Below are 18522 nucleotides of genomic sequence, written 5' to 3' on the forward strand. Positions count from 1 at the left end.
TACCACTTCTTTTACCTCTTCCAGTAAATGTTTGTAGTTTTCTAAATATAGATCTTCTGTGTTTCTTGTTGGGTTTATTCCTACACATTCTGTAATTTTTGTGGTTATTGTTAATAGGAATCGCTGTTTTTATCCCAGTGAGAGGGACAGGGAGTGGATACCCAGACACCTCATCTCCCCTCCCTCAAAATCCCAGTGGACAGCGGAAACTGTCAAGGAGTCCCCGACTTTTTGCAAGCGCCACCGGGCACTGCACCCGGAGAGGATGCCATTGAGGTTGTTGCCCAAAGGCAGAGGGCTCCAATGGAGACCCCCATCCTATCAGCTATCTGCTGACTTAATGAACCTTAGAAATTAAAAACCCGCCTTCCTCCCTCCTTGCTTTTTCTTTCTCTTTTTTAAATTCAAATTTTTAAATGTTTAGTTTTGAAAGAGAGCACAGGGGAGGGGCAGAGAGAGAGGGAGATCCAGAATCCAAAACAACTTCCAGGCTCTGAGCTGTCAGCCCAGAGCCTGGTGCAGGGCTCGAACTCACGAACTGCAAGATCATGACCTGAGCCCAAGTCGGATGCTTAACCCACTGAGCCACCCAGGCACCCCCCTCCTTGCTTTTTCTTAAAGAAATGCTTCCACGGATTCAGAAAATGAAAAAATAAATGAATGAATGAGAGCATAAGTGAATCCTCCCTTCCTGGGGAGCATATCTCATTGCTAAGGGTGTTTGAAGAGTCCAATTCTTGAGTCTAAAAAACTGAAAATTATAAAAATTTAAAAGGATGAATTCCTGGTGAAAGAAAAACCAAAGACATTACTGTCAGCCCACTAGCTGAGGAAACGCTTGTCAGAAATCAGCTTTGAACTGTCTCCCTGTCCAAGTCAGTTACTTCTCCTCACATTACCTATTTTCACATAAAACAATAACAAATCTGTCACACAGATACAAAGACTCTTAGTGCTGAGATAATGTGATTTGTCAAAACATGCTCATTGACTCAACTGAAGTGTGCTATCTCTTCTGACATTTGGCTCTCTGTTATAAACCTACTCTTATCTTGTCTTTCATTTTAAAACAGAGAAAAACAATTACTCAGAAGTCCTAACTATCAAGAGATTGAGACAAACCCCATATATCTACATATATATGTTTCAGGATAAATGAACAGGCTTTCAAATTCTGTCCAACTAAGAACCTGGATTTTTAGGATAATGAAAACTTTCATTTATAGTCAGAGAACCAGTATTTGTTTTAATGGATTGAGAAAGCAACGCATCATGGGTGACTTAATAACTAACCCTTCAGGGGCGCCTCGGTGGTTCAGTCGGTTAAGCGTCTGACTTCGGCTCAGGTCATGATCTCAGGGTTCATGAGTTCAAGCCCTGCGTCGAGCTCTGTGCTGACAGCTCAGAGCCTGGAGCCTGCTTCAGATTCTGTGTCTCCCTCTCTCTCTGCCCCTCCCCCACTCACACTCTGTCTGTCTGTCTCTCTCTCTGTCTCACAAATAAATAAACATTAAAAAAAAAAAACCTAACCCTTCAAGGCACGAATGAGATATGAAGAGTCTCAGAATCCCAGGTGGTGATGAGGGGGTTTCTGGAAAGCCAAGTGCTTCCAGAGAAAAAGAGGAATAGAAATTGGGAAAGCCCTTCTTATGAGAGTACCCATGCACAGAGAGATTTTGTAAACTGTGATAGCTCTGTTTAATATGCAGTCATAATTCTTTTTCTCTGTGCTCTCTGTGCCTTTGCTCCTTATTATCGGTACCAAGTACTACCAGGAAAAGATAAAGAAGAGTGGGGAGATTGCAACATAAGCCATTCAAAGTTTGGATTGAAAATTTGGGTCCAAGTTGTCTTGCCAGAAAGGATGATAACCAAGAGACCAGAGATCTTTCTCTTGTAGCTGTTGGCCTGCATCCTCCATCACTGCAGGTAGCCGTGAGCTGACACTGCCTGGCATGCAAATAGAGAAACATTTACTTTTAGGTGATTCCTCTCAGGTTCTCAGAATCTTTTTGCTCTTGAAAATACAAAATTCTTTTTTTTTTAATGTTTATTTTTGAGAGAGAGAGAGACAGACAGAGTCAGAGCATGAGTCGGGGAGGGGCAAAGAGAGAGGGAGGCACAGAATCCGAAGCAAGCTTCAGGCTCCGAGCTGTCAGCACAGAGCCTGATGTGGGACTCAAACCCACGAACTGAGAGATCATGACCTGAGCCAAAGTCGGACACTTAACCAACTGAGCCACCTAGGTTCCCAGAAAATACAAAATTCTAATAAGCTCAATGATCTTGTTTCAGGCCTACATCTAATCTTAGAATAACAATAATGGCTTCCAGTTTTTATTTTTTATTACTCTCTAACATCCTTTATCATATAGATTTCAGCATAGCAATTACTCACAATGTATCAGACTCTGTTCTCTGCCTATATAACTCGGATCTCTCTTATCCTTACAAATGATGGAATCTGAGCCTCTGAGAAGCCGACTCAGGAATCATTTTGTAAACGGAATTTAAGCAAAGTCTGTCCAAGTCCAAAGCACGTGCTCTTTCTACTAAGCTATGTTGTAATAGTATAGGGAGTATCATCTTTCTTCTTCCTCTGCCTCATCCTATTGCCCGCTTACTTTGCACGTGTGTTTTTTATTTATTGCAGTTCTGAGTTATTGAGAATAAGAAATTACACATACCTGTGAGCCAGAGTTGTCTCCTGCTTAAAACTTTTTCAAGACTTCCCCTTGGGAAAAGTTACAACTGACTGTTATCTCCCTGGCGTGCTTATGTTAGGTCTTGATACTTCCCGCCTTGTACTTCACTCTGTAACTATGCCAGTCCCCTCACAAGTCAGGCTGTTCTGTGATAACTGCCTTTGCTTCTGTTATTTCTCTGGCCTAGATCCTTGCTACTTAACATGTAGTCCTGGGAACAGCACCATCAGTGTCACCTGGGAGCTTGTTAGAAATGCAGGATGCAAGCCCCACCCCAGACCCCAAGTGATTCAGATGCACCATGATTGTTTGAGAAGCACTGATCTAGAATGTTCTTTTTCTCTTAGACAACCTTTACTCATTCTTCAAAATTCACATCCAGGAAGCTGAGGTCAGCGGTTCAAGGACTTTCAGCGGGCGGGGGGGGGGGGGGGGTGCTATCTGGGGGGGGAGGGCTCCCCTAAGTCCCTTTTAGGAGGTCTGTGAGGTCCTCCCTTTTCTGACTGCATGTCTGTGTGAGGCAGTTTCTCCGTAGACTTCCGCCAAAACAAAATATTGCAGCAGAACCACGGCAGAAGCAGGTGGGTCAATCCAGTCACTTCCATGAAGCCAGATATTAGAGATTTGCCATTATGTACAATAAAGCCATTCTTTACACTAAAACTTTTTTGTGTTTTGGAAAATATAGTTACTTTTCATAAAAATGTCCCTTATGTTAACATGGAGTAGGTTCATTATTATTTTAATGAATCAATCAGTTTTGCATTTATTTTCTATTAACAGATACATTTATGTTTTACATATACTATTTGATATTATATAGTGCATGTAATTTTATATTATTAACATATATTATTAACATCAAATATTTAAGAAATCATAAAACATTTCTCAGCTTTAAGTTCCCATACAGTAAATGTTGGTAGGTATATCCCCCATAAACAAAACCCCTTTGGAGCTCTCAATGATATTTAAAATATTTTAAAGCATCCTGAGACCAAAGAGTTTGAGGTCCATTGTCCTAGAATGAGCTAAGGACCCCTTCTCGTCAGGTCTACAGAATCATGGACCTACCACACCTTTCTGCTTATCATGTTGTATGAAAATGGTCCACTTGTATGTCTCTTGCATTGGACCCAAAGCTCTTGAGGATGGTGACTATGTCCTATTCATCTTTCTATTTCATGAGATTACTGAAATACCTAGCACCCCCCAAAATCCTTTCTGGACTGAGGAGTGTGTTTACTATCCAGTTTGTGGAGAGTGCTGGACAGCCACAGCCGAGAACCAGCATTTGGGGTGATCATTTGTGTATGATGCTGTAACCCTCAGTTGCTGAAGTAAGTGGCACCTGGACTCACCCAGCCAGCCCTGGTGCCTTCCATTCCCTCACAGTATGGCTCCACAGCCGGGGGCGTACCTCCCAGGGTGAGGGTAGGGAAGTTCCATGAGCACACTGCCCATTCGCGCAGTGTCTCATCACACCAACAGTGATCCTATCCAAGACTGGTGCTGCCTCTGACCCTGAAAGAGCACCACAGAAACATAGATGGTGCAACAAGAGACCGATTTGGCCGTGTCTTCTGGGATCTGACCTTGGCCGAATCCAGTGTGAGAGGAGGAGGAAGGAAGTGGGTCTTCCCTACAGCAGAATCCTGCCTCAGACCAATTTCTACCACAATTAGCAATTAGGGACAAAGATAGCCATGCATGCATTGGAAGCTCGGTGAAGCCCACTTGCTGCTCTTTTGGACATGCCAGTAAGCTCTGTGCATGGAAGGTGTGTTGAGGTAGTATCACCTTCTTGTCAGACTCCAGCAACAGAATTCTGTCAGTGGTTGGGCACAGGATGGAGCAAAGCCTTCAGTGACACCACTCTGAGGAATATAGAGGTAGCAGTATAGTATTTCTACACAAAGCACGTATTTCAACCACTATTTTACAAACTCTTTGGAGGTGATTGGAGATAAAAATAGTTGAAGCCTGTAATGGACCTCTGGCTTATGAACTCATTAGAGTTAGTCAAATGCTAACTAAGCATGCCTCAAATGTGGATTCCTGATTAGGTAGGGTACTTCAAATGTTAATGAACTGCCCATAGAGTGATGAATAAAATACACACACACACATACACTGAAAACTATAGAAAGTTTATGAAAGAAATTGAAGAAGACACACAAAAAAAAAAAATGGAAAAAAATTCCATGCTCCTGGATAGGAAGAACAAATGTTGTTAAAATGTTGATACTACCCAAAGCAATCTACATATTCAATGCAATCCCTATCAAAATAACACCAGCATTCTTCACAGAGCTAGAACAAACAATCCCGAACCTTGTATGGAACCAGAAAAGACCCCAAATAGCCAAAGCAATCTTGAAAAAGAAAACCAAAGCGGGAGGCATCACAATCCCAGGCTTCAAGCTATACTACAATGCTGTAATCATCAAGACAGTATGGTACTGGCACAAGAACAGACACTCAGATCAATGGAACAGAATAGAGAACCCAGAAATGGACCCACAAATGTGTGGCCAACTAATCTTTGACAAAGCAGGAAAGAATATCCAATGGAATAAAGACAGTCTTCTCAGCAAGTGGTGCTGGGAAAACTGGACAGCGACATGCAGAAGAATGAACCTGGGCCACTTTCTTACACCATACACAAAAATAAACTCAAAATGCATGAAAGACCTAAATGTAAGACAGGAAGCCATCAAAATCCTGGAGGAGAAAGCAGGCAAAAACCTCTTAGATCTTGGCCACAGCAACTTCTTACTCAACACATCTCCAGAGGCAAGGGAAACAAAAGCAAAAATTAATTACTGGGACCTCAACAAAATAAAAACTTCTGCACAGAGAAGGAAACAATCAGCAAAACTAAAAGGCAACCGACAGAATGGGAGGAGATATTTGCAAATGACATATCAGATAAAGGCTTAGTATCCAAAATCTATAAAGAACTTATCAAACTCAACACCCAAGAAGCAAATAATCAAGTCAAGAAATGGGCCAAAGACATGAATAGACACTTCTCCAAAGAAGACATCCAGATGGCCAACTGACACATGAAAAAATGCTCAACCTCACTCATCATCAGGGAAATACAAATCAAAATCACAATGAGATACCACCTTACACCTGTCAGAATGGCTAACATTAACAACTCAGGCAACAACAGATGTTGGCAAGAATGTGGAGAGAGAGGATCTCTTTTGCACTGCTGGTGGGAATGCAAACTGGTGCAGCCACTCTGGAAAACAGTATGGAGGTTCCTCAAAAAAATTAAAAATAGAACTACCCTACGACCCAGCAATTGTACTACTAGGTATTTATCCAAGGGATACAGGTGTGCTGTTTTGAAGGGGCACATGCACTCCAAGGTTTATAGCAGCACTACCAACAATAGCCAAAGTATGGAAAGAGCCCAAATGTCCATCGATGGATGAATGGATAAAGAAGATGTAGTGTGTATACACACACACACACACACACACACACACACACACACACACGATGGAGTATTACTCGGCAATCAAAAAGAATGAAATCTTGCCATTTGCAACTATGGAACTAGAGGGTATTATGCTAAGCAAAATTAGTCAGAGAAAGGCAAATATCATATGAGTTCACTCATATGAGGACTTTAAGACACAGAAAAGATGAACATAAGGGAAGGGAAGCAAAAATAATATAAAAACAGGGAGGGGGACAAAACATAAGAGACTCTTAAATATGGAGAACAAACAGAGGGTTACTGGAGGGGTTGTGGGAGGCGGATGGGCTAAATGGGTAAGAGGCACTAAGGAATCTACTCCTGAAATCATTGTTGCCCTATATGCTAACTAATTTGGATGTAAATTAAAAAAATAAAATTATGAAAGTACACAAAAAAATAAAATTAAAAAAATTTTTTAAAAACCAAAGAAATAAAAACAAAAAATACACGCACGCACACACACACACACACACACACACACACACACCGTGCATCCCTACCTCACACTGTTTATACAGAAGTGTCTTCAAGGAAATCACAGGCAGCATAATGATATCATTAAGTTCAAATGCACAGAGTGCAGTGGAAACTAAATACGCTCGTGTCTCACCAATCAGAAACTAAGCCGTCCGGTACTTGGAATTAATGGGAATAAAACTAAGGACCTATAAATAAAGAGAATCTTCACTGGAGATAGTGCCAGGTTCACATTGTTTCATGGAATTCTCTAAACTCCAAAGTGAATGGTCCACCCTCTACCTCCACAGAAAGAGATCTTTGAAGAAATGTCACATTGCTAATGATTTTGCATTTTGAGTTTCGGTACAGGTGACCCTCTTCAGGTCTCACCCAGAGCCTGTGTGTTCTTCATTTCACGCAAGTTGAACAAACCCAGCTGTCTGGTTTTCACACCCTTTGCAGAATGAGAGAAACAAATTAGAAGGTGACAGAGAAGCTACTGCAGGAGAGAACACTGACAAACACAAGTGACAGCTTATCGGTGTACCTGAAAATGAGGGAGGGATCAGCAAGATTTAATAAGTGAATGTAGAATCCAGCTGTTTTATTTTTTTTAATTTTTTAATGTTTATTTGTTTTTGAGAGAGAGAGACAGACACACAGACAGAGCACAAGCAGGGGAGGGGCAGAAAGAGGGAGACACAGAATCTGAACCAGGCTCCAGGCTCCGAGCTGTCAGCACAGAGCCCAATGGCAGGGCTTGAACTCACAAACCATGAGATCATGACCTGAGCTGAAGTCAGTCACTTAACTGACTGAGCCATCCAGGCGCCCCAATGTAGAAACCAGTTCTTACAATGACTCTTCACACCTCAATGGACTCTGCGAACAGAACATAGAGCACACACCTATATTCCAAAACTCATTGCATCAGACACCTGCAGGTTAGACACCACTGTCTCAACCCGCTCTGTCCTGGGGCTCTTGCCTACATGTTCTGCACAGCTGTTTATGCACTCCAACTAGCTTTGGGTAGGTTCATCCCTACAGGATGTCACGTTAGCACTGTGTGTGCCTCCTGCCTTAAGGCATCCCTGCTGGTGCTAGAGCCCGTGACATTCGTGTTAATAATCCTAAAGTTCATGTGGTGGGGGGTGGAGGTAGGGGGCAATGAGAGCAGGTTGCTGGGAGACACATTCTTCCCGCATCCTGCTCTTAGAGAGAGTGTTCTGAGGCTCAGTCATCCATATGGTCTTTTGGAGGATGGTCCCACCAGGCTGAGATATCAAGCAGTGGCTGGCTCAGTCACACACACTCCTATCAGCTCCCCCACATTCTGTTTTCCTTGGACTGAGCTCCTTTTATAAATTAGTAGCATATAAGCTTTTGTTTTAAGCCCTGCCTTCTGGGGAATCCAGTATAAGACACTCATCACCATCAAGGAAGGTCAAGTTTTGTTCCATAAACTGATTAGGAAGGCAGAAAAATGGATAGTGATTTTCACATACAATTTTTTTTAAGTTGGTGTAGTTGAACACGTACACCGTCAGCTCGTCAGACAACTCAACTATCTAAAATGATCATCTTCTTGAGTCTTTACAGCACAGTTGTAGTGATGGGATGTTAAATAATGCAGTAACCCTAGTTGAAAGGAAACGTATCAGGGTAGGCTTTCTAGAAGAAATCAATTTGAGCTGAGTTTTGAAGGCCTGGGGAGTTTTGAAAGGACGTTGCAGCTTGAATTTAGGAAATGTGCTAGAAAGCATGCATTGTGCTCAAGGGTCCTGACTTTCAAATGTGAAATGAAGAAGCCATGCGTATATCAGTCTGTTCATTCTCAACAAGAAAAACGGTCAGCTCACCTAATCAGTTCAGCAGCAACAGTTGATATTGATGATGAAAGTGGCTGAAATGACTCCACTGGCTCCTTTTCTGCCCAGAGACTGGCTGCCCGTGAATAGCTTATCATTGATGAGAATTTGGAATTAAACTTGCTCCCTTGGGTAGGGGTGGAAAGTTGAATTCTGTCAGTAGGTCACCACCCTTTCTGCACAAGGTCCACATATGTGAGCTAGAATGATTAGGGAACTGCACACGGGCGCACGCACACACACACACACACACACACACTTGTATCTAGTGCCACTGCAATCCCTTTTAACATTTTACTGCTAAAAAAGTAGGCAGGGCAATCTCATTTTTAAAAGTACTATTCTTTAAATTCTTTAAATCGACCCTTCCTTGAAGTGAATTAGGTTTTCTTAAGTCCTAAGCCAAATTCTAAAGTAAACAAAGAAAATCAAAGTTCATCAACAACCTCATCAAATGTTTGGGGTCTTGAAAACCGAGTATCCTTCGAGAATTTGCTGAAAGCTGTGGACTTTGAACCCCAGCAAATGGAAATACACAAACGTGTTTGCACACAATTTCACAGGCCCCAGATTAAGAAAAGTGGTTATGTTTCTTCCTGCGGTGCTCACTTTATCTCAGGCAGCAAGGATGAAAATGGAACACATTTTTAAAGGTGAGAGAAAGTGGCAAGGCAGCAACAACTTAGTTTAAAAAAATTATTCTGTACACAATTTTAAGTGTTCATTTTAGTCATCCGATTCTACATACCATCAGGAATTAGTCTGTGTTCCAATGACTTACTGAGAACAATTGAGAACTAATCATGAAGGGAGGGAAGCAGGTGAGTGGGAGGAAGGGCAGAGAAAGACAAAGACAGAGACCAAGAGCCCGGAGAGAGAACAGAACATCAGTCTAATGAACTTAAACTTGTATTGAGACAACTAGAGAAGCTCTAAGTAGCAAACCATTAGGAGGATGGAACTGACCTAATTGCTTTCGCCAAAGACAGATGGATCCTTGGCCTCATTCCTTCTGGTGCAGGTCAACGATTCAGCTGCTTACTGGGCACCTGCTGTGTTAATGAGCATTTTGTGTTCAAGAAAGTGAGGGCGACATGACTTGGATCAAGACAATTCCTGCCCACAAAGAACTTGCCATCTACTTACTATGATGGAATCAAAGCTTTGAAAAAGGAAAGAGGCCTTTTAACCCTCCTTACTTAGTCTCGGCAATCAGCATGCCTGGGTCTTTAAGCACTTCATTGTCAGTGAGGTACAAATAATGCTCTTTGTGTTGAAATTCTGAAACGATTGTGTTTATCTTTTAAGCTGCTGCTCAGCGAATGAATGCAAACCGTTTGTACAAAGACGATTAAATTCAAGTGGATGGATGCAACTAACCTCCATATTCAGACCTCAAAAGCAAATAAAGCGGAAGGTCACAGAGAAAATAAAAACACGTCTTTTGCCCACTGCGTCTCAAGTTTCCAACAGAGTCGTTTTCATGGAGTAGCCGTTCCCCATCTCTGCTTCCTTCATGGGGCAGAAGAGGCATCCAGAAGAGGACGATTATGCATCTAGATAGTCCAATTAGAAGATTTTTTTCTACAGGAATGCTTATCATGAAGTAGCACAGGGGAAGTAATGTCAAGACTAATTGAGGGTCAGAGCCAAATCTAGACTGATTAAGACTTGCAGAGCACACTTCAAATGCAGTCATCATGAGCTGTCTCACCTAAAGCCACTGCAACACCAGAGAGGTAAAATCAAGAGGTAAAATCACAGCAGCCGAGCCCATTGTCAACCTAAACAATTCAAAGAGCCTGGAAGATTTTCTCAAACACTCCAAAGAGCTCCCCCATCAGGGGGCTTCCACCTTTGGGTCTGGTCTGCATCCAAATGAATCACATCTTTCCCCTCCCTGTGGACAATGCCAGAGGGGGACAAAGCAGGGCGGAGAGAGTGTTCCATCCATTCCATTTACAAACTGCCAGGGTATATTATCTGCCCCCTAAATGAACGTTGAGTAAGCAGCCAGATGATTTTGCCTGGTTCCCTACAAGATGCAAAAGTTGTAGGGAAAATGAATTTCTGGCTAGGCTTTAAGTGAAATCACAAAACCAAACAAGTTTAATCAGGATGCCAGTGACAGCTCATTGCTCATCATTAGGATATGTTTGTGGGGCTGTAATTCCTCCCCCACCCGTGGTGATATTTGCTTCTTTTCACGTTTCCTCAGGCCAGCCCCCCTCAGAAGTCAGCAGTAGACAGATATTTCCCCTTCCTTCGTGCTCTCATGATTTTCCCTCTGGAGATCTCACACGCCACTGGCTCTGGACCACTGTGCTTAGGTTAGTCAAGCAATAGGAAATGCTTGCAGGCAGAGAACAGCAATTTCTTTTTCATCTAAAGAAAAAAGGGTTTTAGGATGCTTAGCACACCCAGATTTGGGAACCGTGAGAGAGAAAAAAGAAAGAAACCCCAAATCCTTTCTTCTCCATAGAATAAATTTTTTGTCTGAAGTCTATTTTTAGTTTAGTTTTAATTTTAGTTTTAGTTTTAGTTTTTTTAGAGAATGAGAGAGGGAGAACACAAGCAGTGGAAAGGGGCAGAGAGAGGGAGAATCTTAAGCAGGCTCCACGCCTGAGATGGGGCTCAATCCCAGACCTGAGCCAAAATCAAGAGTTGGACACTCAAACAACTGAGCTACCCAAGCACCCCAAGTCTATTTTTAATGTTTCAGTTCTCTTTATTGTGATCCAGTTTATTGAAATAAGGATTTTCAAAGCATTGACAAAGTTGCAAGATGAGGGCCCATATCTTCATTTGTGTCCTACCACTGAAACTTACTTGGACTGGAGCGTCATGGTGTGTGATGGTGTTTGATTGTGTGTGTGAATGGACTTCTTATCTTGAGCTAAATGCAGAAAACCGTCTTCCCGCTGTGGAATTCATGTGATGAGGAATTGTGAGATGGTGGGAATGGGACGGGTTCCAACATCTGGTGTAGGTCTGTTCTGATAAGCTGTCACTTAAAAAAAATTTTTTTTTAAGTTTATTTATTTACTTTAAGAGACAGAGAGAGAGCGATCAGGGGAGGGACAGAGAGAGAGGGAGAGAGAGAATCCCAAGCAGACTCTACGCTGCCAGTGCAGAGCCTGACTCAGGGCTTGAACTCACAAACCGCGAGATCATGACCTGAGCTGAAACAAAGAGTCAGACACTTAACCGACTGAACCACCCAGGCACCCCTAAGCTGTCACTTTAAAGTGATAGAAACGTGCTCCAGGGCTGCGTGTAGAGTGAGCTTGAGTACTTTGGCTTTTGTGTTTTGTACTCAAACCCATGGTCCTCTGGTTTCAAATCTGTGGTAGAGAACTTCTCTTCCTTAGGTCGTTCTTGGATTCACACCAACCCTTCTCTCTAGTCCTTACCCATTATCTTGTTCTCCCTTGATGATATTAGGAATCTTCTCCTATCTCAGGGTCTGAGTGTTCACAGGAAGGCAGGAAATTACCCACCTTCTAAACCAAGGCCAAACCTGTTAGATTGGCTGTTGTCTAAAATATTGCCAATGTTTTGCCATATTTGGCAGCTCAGAGCATGACTTAGAAGCTCATGCTCAGAAATCATTCTGTTAAACTGGAGCCGCGACACCTCACAGTGGAAACTTGTTAGAAGCTGGGGTTTGGGGCGCAGATAAGCACAGATGTCTCTAATCAAGGTGTTGGCTTCATAGTCACAATCCTGTGTTGCACCGATCCAAGAGATAAGCATCTCATGAAGGACCCCAAAGCAGGCTACACATTTACTGTGTGGTTTGTGTTGTTTTTTGGAAAACTGGGCATTTTATCTCTTTTGCTTTGTGCCCTACTGAGTCTCTGTAGTGTTTTTATGTTCCTGAGAAGCTGAGAATCATTTACTTAGTTGTCCCACAAATACGTAGGGGTGTCTGCTTCTGTGCAAGCCCCTGTGCTAGGCTCTGGAGCGTGCCTTTTTGCTGGACTCTGCTGGCCCAGCAGTGTATCCATGTCGCAGGACAGGTTACCTCAGAAGCTGGCTCTGAGGTGGATATTACATCACAAGAAGTGTAATGGAGAGAGTCTTTGGGGTCAACACCTGTGGAAGAAATGATGGATATGGGATTGGGCAAAGGAGGAAGCTGGGCCCCGATTGGTCCCAACAAAGGCCTCGGCCTACCTTACTGTGGGCTCTGAAGTTGGGGTGACATTTAGAGTCATTGAGAGGTGAAGCAGTGGGATCAGGCCTGGGCAATGGACTACTCCCCTTATGTAAGGTTAGGCACTGGATAGGGTTGTTAGGAGAGGGCGTGACCTAGGGCAGGACGGTTCTTTCTAGCAGAGGCAGCATGGCCAGCGACTGTCAACTGAAAGGAGATCCAGATGGCATGACAGTGTCCACTACAGATACTAGAATGCGTTCAGCTACTCCACAGAAAGTCCCGACTCAGCTGGCTCGTTCCAGAATAAGACATTGGGGATAAAACCACTCTGGGGTTCGTTGGTTCCGTGGCTCATTCAAGGAACCTTTCCATCTTTCTGCTCTGTCAGCCTAAGGGGTTTGCTTTGTTTTTCAGTCTTCTTCCTGGTCTTTGTTCACAGTCACAGATGGCTGTAGTAGGTTCTGGTGTCACTGTGAAAAAAGAGAGGCCATCTCTGCCCATGTGTTCTTTCTGTGGTGAAGAAAACACTCTCTCATTTCGTTCTTTTTTATTGTGGTGAAATATACACAACATAGTATTTATTGTTTTAACCATAAGTGTACAATCCTGTGGCATTAAGTACATTCACAATGTTGTATAACCATCAGTAATATCTATACCCTAAATTTGTTCATCATTCCCCACAAAAACTCCATACCCATGAAACAGGGACTTCCCTTTCTCCATCCCCTTCCCTCCAGCTCCTAGGAACATCTACTCTATTTTCTGTCTTTATGAATTTGCCTATTCTAGGTACCTCATATAAGTGGAATTATAACAATATCTGTCCTCTGTGTCTAGTTTATTTCCCTAAACATGTTTCCAAGGTCCATCCATCCATGCATGTTATAGCATATATGAAAACTTTGTTCCTTTTTATGGTGGAATAATATTCCATTGTGTATACATATATATAACATTTTGTTTATCTACTCATCTATTAATGGAAACTTGGCCTGTTTCCACCTTTTGGCTACTCTGGATAACGCTTCTATGAACATTAGTGTACAGATATATGTTGAAATCCCTGCCTCGCATTCTTCTGAACATATACCTAGGAGTTGAATCACTGGGTCGTATGATAATTTGATGTTTAACCTTTTGAGAAACTGTTTTCTATAGCAGCTGCATCATTTGGCATTCCTACCAGCAATGCATAAAGGTTCCAATTTCTCTACATCTTTACCAACATTTGTTATTTCCCTTTAAAAAAATTATTCCCATTTCCCCTCATATCTTATTGACCGCTATTGGCTAATTCCCAAATTAATTATTAGGAAAGTGAATGAGATCATCACTGATCGCTCCAAGCCAATCAGGACTCACGTCCTGGGTAGAGTCCACATTCCCTGAAAGACATGGCTGCAGGGAGAACAGTTCGATATCTGAACAAAATCAGGATATTCCAACAAGAAAGAAAGGATGGGGGTGGATTATAGGGAGGCTACCATCAATGTCTGTCTGCAATGGAGAGACTTTAAAAATATCAATGTCCAGAACAGAAATTCTGATTCGATTGAGCTGGTCTGCCGTGGGTTCCCACATCAGTCATTTTTAAATGTTCACCCGGTTGATTCAAATGTGCATTCATGGCTGAGGCCTCACCTCAAACCGCTTACTACACCGGCAAGTATGAAGCTGAGAAGTACAACATGCAACAGTAACACTGGGTAGGGGCACCCTGCCTGCTCTGGTGGACCGAGGAAATTCCCCCCAGAGGAAGTGATGTTTAGACTGATATTTGGAAACATCAAGTAAGCCAGGCCAAGAGTGTCATAGACACAGGGGACATAGAAAAGGTGGTGCCTGAGGAATGGGAAGAAGTTCAGTCCAGCTGGAATATAGCATCTTTACTCAAATATGTGTAACTCTTAGGACAATGGCCAGATTCCACACTCTGGCCTGGTTTACTTCTGGGTAAGTTTACCCATCCCGTGTCCTGTTCTTGGTAAGCCAAGTAAGTAGCAAGATGCCTATGCTTTGTACAACCAGTATGACCTTAAGGAAGTCCCATGACCTCTCTGGAGCTCCAGAAATGTCCTACAAATAAATAAGTTCTTTACAGGGATGGAGGAACTTCCACCTTGGGTGGTGAGATGGGCTAAATGGGTGATGGGCATTAAGGAGGGCACTTGTTGGGATGAGCACTGGGTGTTATAGGTAAGTGATAAATCACTGGGTTCTACTCCTGAAACCAGTACTACACTGTATGTTAACTAATTTGGATTTAAGTAAAATTTAAAAGTAAATAAATAATAGATAGATAGATAGATAGATAGATATCTCACAGGGCTATTGTGGAACTCAGATGAAAAAAATGTTTGTATGTGAGTGTCATACATTAATATGCTAATGAATTCCAAATTTCTGTTCCTGTCAAACCTCTCTCTAGAGCACCCTCTGATCTCCAGACCTGAATATCAAGCTGTCTACTTGACCTTGCCCCTTGAATGTGTAGTGGGCATTTCCCACCTGACATGTGTAAGATCTAGCTTCTCATATGTTGCTCAAAACCAGCACCCCCTCCATGCTTCCTCCTATTGGCTAATGACATCTCCATCCTTAATATCATCTTTGACTCCTTTCTCTCCAACATCCAGTCTGGTAACAAGTCCTGTCACTCTATTTTCAAAATATATCCAGAATTTGATTATTTTTCACACCCACCACCCCTTTTCTGGTCCAAGCCAACATCTTCTCCTGCCCGGATTTTGTGGCAGCCTCCTAATTACTCTCCCTGCTTCTGCCCCTCCTCCCACAGTCCATTCTCAACACAACATTCGGGGTGACCCTGCTAACCTATAAGTCAGGTCACCCTGCTCCTTCAGTGCAAACCTGCCCAAGGCTCCATCTCACTCAGAGTAAAGGTTGAAACCCTTTTGATGACCTCTCACACCTTCTGTGACTCAACCCACCATTTTTCTCTTATTTTCTACATTCTCCCCTTCGTTCACCTGCTTCAGCCCCAACTCTCTTGCTTGCCCCTGAATGTGCCAGGAACACCCTGCTGCAGGGCCTTTGTACTTGTGGTTTCCTCTGCCTGGAAATTTCTGCCCCATTTAGCCACATGGTTAACTTCTCACTTCTTTCATATCTTTACTCAAAAGCTATAATGTCACTAAGTCCTTCCCTCAACACCCTATTTTAAATTTCAGCACTTGCCCTTGGCTTCATATTCTCCTTCTCTGCTTTATTTTTATCTTAGTATTTACACTAACATGTTTTATATATTATTTATTTATATTGTTTATTAGCTCTCTCCCCTGCCAGAATATACATATGTGTAAATTTTTATATGGTATATACATAATACATGTATTTATCAAATCTTCCTACCAGAATACCCCTGCTCACCAAGGGCAGGGATTTTGTCTGATTTGTTCACTTTATATCTCTAGTACCAGGACAGTACCTGGTACATAGTGGGAACTCAATAAATTTGTTAATACCACGTTTTACGGAAGAGAAACCTGGGGCTCGGTGCAATTAAATAATTTACTCAAGATAACACAGTAGGAAATGGCAAAGTTGGGGAGTTTACCATTCTACAATTCTTTACAACATAAAAACACCTCCCCCCGTCCCTCCACATGCTGACCACCAGTTCCCAGGGCCTTGCCCAGTATCTGCGTGCTTTACCCAGATCCCCTCTTCAGCTGATGCTCCCACCTCACAGCTACTGTCCTCTCTGGGAATTGCCCTTGCCCACATGGAACTGCCCTACACCCTGCACCCTGAGGCCAAAGGCTGGATGATGCAGGTATACCTTTCAATTTGGAACAATTCTAAAGGGTCATCCTTTAGAGGTCCCTGTTGGATCTGCTGAAACTCATTGTGGATGAGCTGCCTCAGTCCAACCTGACTTCCTCCCTTCCTTACAAGTATCTCTCAAGACCAGTCTCCAAAATCCTTCTGCATGTGACTCTAGGGAGCCTAATCTAAGACCACCAATCCCTTCATTGCCTGTTGCCATAGCCCACTCATCTGACCTCCTAAGTACCCTCTTTCCACTAAAATTCAGCCATCTTGTATCCCAGTGACTTGAAAATGGGTGCTGATGGGTTAACATGTTGCCCAAGAAAAGCAAATTTTATGGGAACTGACACATGCAGCTAGCAATCTGCAAAACACACTTACACACATGATTTCATTTGCAAAAGCAGAATAGCATGATAGTCTCTGAAGTGTTTCTGCCTGGATCTGAATCCTGGTCCTACCACTTCTTAGTCTTGTGACCTTGCCCAGCTACATAATCTTTCCATTGCTCGGTAGAATGGTGATAATAATGGTTGCTTCCTCCTAGAGTTTTCATTAGAATTAAATGAGTCAGTACATGGAAAGGTCTCAGAATAGCTGTGACACATAATATGCACATAGTATACATTAGTTATTAGATCCTCACAAGAACCCCTAGAGGTATTATAATTACTACCTGTGTTGGACACCTCTTGTGCCCCACCTCCTACTCTCTGCCCATCTTTTCACTCCAGCTGTTGCTGCAGCCACTTGCTGGCTCAGGTGTAACCCAACAGTACCTTGCTCAGCTGGACTGCTTATTTCTTATTTCCTGTCTGGTTGCTTTGCCACTTCCACCTGAGATGCTTCCAGAAATGCACTCAGCCATTCTGACCTGAGCAAACGTGGAAAGGTGAGGGAGCTAATATCCCATGTGACATCCTTTGACCAGGAGGGAGTTGGAACCAATGGGAAAATATCCCTTCTTTCTTTCCTTGAGAGAATAACTCTGAGGTATAATCTGTCCCATCCTCACAGATGGTCCCATCACAGTCCAATCACACTTGGTCCCATCACAGTCCAAGTTCAAGTGTCCAAAGCATGGGCACCCCTGGCTTGGCATTCCTTCCTTCCCTGTCTCACTCTTCCCAAAATAGACTATCCACATACAAGCCTTCATGCTCTGCTCTTTGTGGAATCATCTAACTGTGCATAAGAGGAGAGTGAAAGGAAAAAAAAAAGACTTGTACAACATCCAGAATCAGATCTAGACTCAAGTTCAAGTCTTCTACCTCCTGAATGACATTCCCTCACACTGCCACCTCCCGTTTCACACATATGCACCTTAACATTGGCCTTCTGGAAGCTCGATTAGCCAGTGTGAGGCCAGGGAGGAAAGAGCTATGAACTCATATCACAGTCCCTTTCCTGTGCCTGCATAGAGCTGGTTCCACATGGCTAGAGGGTGGGGAACAGCGGTTCCACCTGACTGAAACCTGGGATAGGGACTGTGTTGAATTTGTCTTTGTATCATCAGTATTTATGGCCTGGCAAATAGTAAGTGCTCAGTAAATGTTTCCTGTGTACATAGGTCTGGAAATCAAACTATTGATGGTTTCTTCTTAAAGATTACTTTTTATGTGGTCATGCTTGTTCTTATACTATTGTTTATTTTTTATGCTGACCTGGAATGTAATCACCAATGAACAGAGAACATTTTTGAGAGGGGATTGGATTGTTTACCTTTTTACCAGGCTACATTAGTACAAAATAATGTGCCTGGAAATTATTCAAGAAATACATATTCCTTGAAATCATTTAGGAAAGAAAACCTGAGTACCAAGTTGATTGACTGGTCAAAGAAGTAGCTAGGAGTTGTCGAACTGGTGACCTATAGGAGAAATGTAGCTCTGAGATACCCGGATTTCACCAGCACAGCATGGATTGTTTTATGTTGAAATTCTTCTGAAGTATGCTACAGGTCCTACCACTTTCCATAGCATTCTACCCATCCTAATTCTCAAATTTGGGTTACTTGTGTTGCCTTGTAGG

General features: G+C 42.7%; 1 protein-coding gene across 1 annotated transcript in view; it reads left to right on the forward strand.

Moving 5' to 3' along the window:
* Positions 1–18522, forward strand: part of SCD5 (stearoyl-CoA desaturase 5) — a 154617-nt gene that overhangs the window by 130374 nt on the left and 5721 nt on the right. The gene's annotated exons all lie outside the window — the stretch shown is intronic.

This window comes from Panthera leo, chromosome B1 (genome assembly GCF_018350215.1).
Source record: "Panthera leo isolate Ple1 chromosome B1, P.leo_Ple1_pat1.1, whole genome shotgun sequence".
Taxonomy (NCBI): Eukaryota; Metazoa; Chordata; class Mammalia; order Carnivora; family Felidae; genus Panthera; species Panthera leo.